The following is a 4,992-nucleotide window of genomic DNA, read 5'->3' on the forward strand; positions in this document are numbered from 1 at the left end:
CTTTGCATCTTTATCATAAAAATACCAAAAATATTATCTTATCATATCTATTAGATCTCACTCTCGTAAGTGGCCGTGTAGGGATTGACAACCCCTTATCCCGTTGGTTGCGAGGATTTATTTGTTTTGTGCAGGTGCGAGGGACTCGCGCGTAGCCTCCTACTGGATTGATACCTTGGTTCTCAAAAACTGACAAAAATACTTACGCTACTTTACTGCATCATCCCTTCCTCTTCGGGGAAAACCAACGTAGTGCTCAAGAGGTAGCAGGGAGCTAATCTTCCAGATAAGATAGTGATTGATAGAGTTCTCTAGTCACTCTGACCAAGTTACTGAAACTTCATGATGAACTATAATATGCAAGGGATAATGGGAACGATTCCCAAGCTCTTTGTGATGCTGAAATCGACGAAGGTAGAAATCAAGAAAAGCATCAAGTGTTGATGGTTGACAAGACCACTAGTTTCAAGAAAAGGGCAAAGGGAAGAAAGGGAACTTCAAGAAAAATGACAAGCAAGTTGCTACTCAAGTGAAGAAGCCCAAGTCTATACCTAAGCCCGAGACTAAGTGCTTCTACTGCAAAGGGACTGGTCACTGGAAGCAGAGCTGCCCCAAGTATTTGACGGATAAGAAGGATGGCAAAGTGAATAAAGGTATATTTGATATACATGTTATTGATGTGTACTTTACTAGTGTTTATAGCAACCCTTCAGTATTTGATACTAGTTCAGTTGCTGAGATTAGTAACTCGAAACGGGAGTTACAGAATGAACAGAGACTAGTTAAGGGTGAAGTGATGATGTGTGTTGGAAGTGGTTCCAAGATTGATATGATCATCATCGCACACTCCCTATACTTTCGGGATTAATGTCGAACCTAAATAAATGTTATTTGGTGTTTGCGTTAAGCATGAATATGATTTGATCATGTTTATTACAATACGATTATTCATTTAAAGTCAGAGAATAATTGTTGTTCTATTTACATGAATAAAACCTTCAATGGTCATACACCCAAGGTGAATGGTTTATTGAATCTCGATCGTAGTGATACACATATTCATAATATTGAAGCCAAAAGATGCAAAGTTAATAATGATAGTGCAACTTATTTATGGCACTACCGTTTAGGTCATATTGGTGTAAAGCGCATAAAGAAAATCCATGCTGATGGGCTTTTGGAATCACTTGATTATGAATCAGTTGATGCTTGCGAACCATGCCTCATGGGCAAGATGACTAAGACTCCATTCTCTGGAACAATTGAGCGAGCAACAGACTTGTTGGAAATAATACATACTGATGTATGCAGTCCGATGAGTGTTGAGGCTTGCGGCAGGTATCGTTATTTTCTGACCTGCACAGATGATTTGAGTAAGATATGGGTATATCTTCTTGATGAAACATAAATCTAAAACATTTGAAAAGTTCAAATAATTTCAGAGTGAAGTGGAAAATCATCGTAACAAGAAAATAAAGTTTCTATGATCTGATCGTGGAGGAGAATATTTGAGTTACGAGTTTGGTCTTCATTTGAAACAATGCGGAATAGTTTCGCAACTTACGCCACCTGGAACACCACAGCGTAATGGTGTGTCCGAACATCATAATCATACTTTATTAGATATGGTGCAATCTATGATGTCTCTTACTGATTTACCACTATCTTTTTGGGGTTATGCATTAGAGACAGCTGCATTCATGTTAAATAGGGCACCATCTAAATCCGTTGAGACGACGCCATATGAACTGTGGTTTCGCAAGAAACCAAAGTTGTCATTTCTTAAAGTTTGGAGTTGCGATGCTTATGTGAAAAAGTTTCATCCTGATAAGCTCAAACCCAAATCGGAGAAATGTGTCTTCATAGGATACCCAAAGGAGATAGTTGGGTACACCTTCTATCACAGATCCAAAGGCAAGACATTCGTTGTTAAGAATAGATCCTTTCTAGAGAAGGAGTTTCTCTCGAAATAAGTGAGTGGGCGGAAAGTAGAACTTGATGAGGTAACTGTAACTGCCCCCTTATTGGAAAGTAGTTCATCATAGAAATCTGTTCATGTGACTCCTACACCAATTAGTGAGGAAGCTAATGATGATGATCATGTAACTTAAAATCAAGATACTACCGAACCTCGTAGGTCAACCAGAGTGAGATCCGCACTAGAGTGGTACGGTAATCCTGTTATGGATGTCATGTTACTTGACCATGACGAACCTACGAACTATGAGGAAGCGATGATGAGCCCAGATTCCGCGAAATAGCTTGAGGCCATGAAATATGAGATGGGATCCATGTATGAGAACAAAGTATGGACTTTGATTGGCTTACCCGATGATCGGTGAGTCATTAAGAATAAATGGATCTTCAAGAGGAAGACGAATGCTAATAGTAGTGTTACTATCTACAAAGCTCGAATGGTCGCAAAATGTTTTCGACAAGTTCAAGGTGTTGACTATGATGAGATTTTCTCACTCGTATCGATGCTTAAAAGTCTGTCCGAATCATGTTAGCAGTTGCGGCATTTTATGAAATCTGGCAAATGGATGTCAAAACTGTATTCCTTCATCGATTTCTTAAAAGAAGAGTTGTATATGATGCAACCAGAAGGTTTTGTCGATCCTTAAAGTGCTAACAAAGTGAGCAAGCTCCAGCGATCCATCTATGTACTGGTGCAAGCATCTCGGAGTTGGAATATATGCTTTGATAAAGTGATCAAAGCATATGCTTTTATACAGACTTGCGGTAAAGCCTGTATTTACAAGAAAGTGAGTGGGAGCACTACAACATTTCTGATAAGTATATGTGAATGACATATTGTTGATCAGAAATAATATAGAATTTTTTGGAAAGCATAAAGGAGTCTTTGAAAAGAGTTTTTCAAAGAAACACCTCAGTGAAGCTACTTACATATTGAGCATCAAGATCTATAGAGATAGATCAAGACGCTTGATATATTTTCAATGAGTACATACCTTGACAAGATTTTGAAGTAGTTCAAAATGGAAAAGTCAAAGAAGGAGTTCTTGCCTGTGTTGCAAGGTGTGAAGTTGAGTAAAGTGTCAAAACCCGACCACGGCAGAAAATCGAAATATAATGAAAAGTCATTCCCTATGCCTCAGTCATAGGTTCTATAAAATATGCTATGCTGTGTACCAGACATATTGTGTAGCTCACCATAAGTTTGGCAAGAGGGTACAATGGTGATCCAGGAGTGGATCACTGGACAACGATCAAAAATATCCTTAGTGGAATAAGGAAATGTTTCTCGATTATGGAGGTGACAAAGAGTTCGTCGTAAAGAGTTACGTCGATGCAAGCTTTGACACCGATATGGATGACTCTAAGTCTCGATCTAGATACATGTCGAAAGTGGGAGCAATTGTCTAGAGTAGCTCCGTGCAAAGCATTGTAGACATAGAAAATTTGCAAAATACATACGGCTCTGAATGTGGCAGACCCGTTGACTAAATTTCTCTCACAAGCAAAACATGATCACTCTTTGGGTGTTAATAACATAGCAATGTGAACTAGATTATTGAATCTAGTAAACCCTTAGGGTGTTAGTCACATGGAGATGTGAACTAATCACATAAAGATGTGAACTATTGATGTTAAATCACATGACGATGTGAACTAGATTATTGACTCTAGTGCAAGTGGGAGACTGAAGGAAATATGCCCTAGAGGCAATAATAAAGTTGTTATTTATATTTCCTTATATCATGATAAATGTTTATTATTCATGCTAGAATTGTATTAATCGGAAACTTAGTACATGTGTGAATACATAGATAGCGTCACTAGTATGCCTCTACTTAACTAGCTCGTTGAATCAAAGATGGTTAAGTTTCCTAACCATAGACATGAGTTGTCATTTGATTAACAGGATCACATCATTCGAGAATGATGTGACTGACTTGACCCATCTGTTAGCTTAGCACGATGATCGTTTAGTTTGTTGCTATTGCTTTCTTCATGACTTATACATGTTCCTATGACTATGAGATTATGCAACTCCCGAGTACCGGAGGAACACTTTGTGTGCTACCAAACATCACAACGTAACTAGGTGATTATAAAGGTACTCTACAGGTGTCTCCGATGGTACTTGTTGAGTTAGCATAGATCGATATTAGGATTTGTCACTCCGATTGTCGGAGAGGTACCTCTGGGCCCTCTCGGTAATGCACATCAGAATAAGCCTTGGAAGCAATGTAGCTAATGAGTTAGTTATGGGATGTAGCATTATGGAATGAGTAAAGAGACTTGCCGGTAATGAGATTGAACTAGGTATTGAGATACCGACGATCGAATCTCGGGTAAGTAACATACCGATGACAAAGGGAACAACGTATGTTGTTATGCGGTTTAACCGATAAAGATCTCCGTAGAATATGTAGGAACCAATATGAGCATCCAGGTTCCGCTATTGGTTATTGACCGGAGACGAGCCTCGGTCATGTCTACATAGTTCTCGAACCCGTAGGGTCCGCATGCTTAAAGTTCGGTGACGATCAGTATTATGAGTTTATGTGTTTTGATGTACCGAAGGTAGTTCAGAGTCCCAGATGTGATCACGGACATGACGAGGAGTCTCGAAATGGTTGAGACATAAAGATTGATATTTTGGACGGCTATATTCAGACACCGGAAGTGTTCCGGATGATTTCGGAGAAAACTGGAGTGCCGGAGGGGTTACCGGAACCCCCCGGGGAAGTATTGGGCCTTAGTGGGCCTGAGGGGAGAGAGAGGGCTGCAGCCCAGGAGGTGGCGCACCCCCTCCCATGGGGAGTCTGAATTGGACTTGGGGAAGGGGGCGCATCCCCTCTTTCCCTCTCCCTCTCCCTCTCCCTCTCTTTCCTTCCCCCTTCCCTCTTCCTAGTTGGACTAGGAAAGGATGAATCCTCTTCCTAGTAGTAAGAGGATTCCTCCTCTCCTTGGGGCACACCAAGGCTGGCCGGCCACCCCCCTTTCTCCTTTATATATGTGGGC

Source organism: Triticum dicoccoides, chromosome 2A, assembly GCF_002162155.2.
Source record: "Triticum dicoccoides isolate Atlit2015 ecotype Zavitan chromosome 2A, WEW_v2.0, whole genome shotgun sequence".
In the NCBI taxonomy this organism is placed as follows: domain Eukaryota; kingdom Viridiplantae; phylum Streptophyta; class Magnoliopsida; order Poales; family Poaceae; genus Triticum; species Triticum dicoccoides.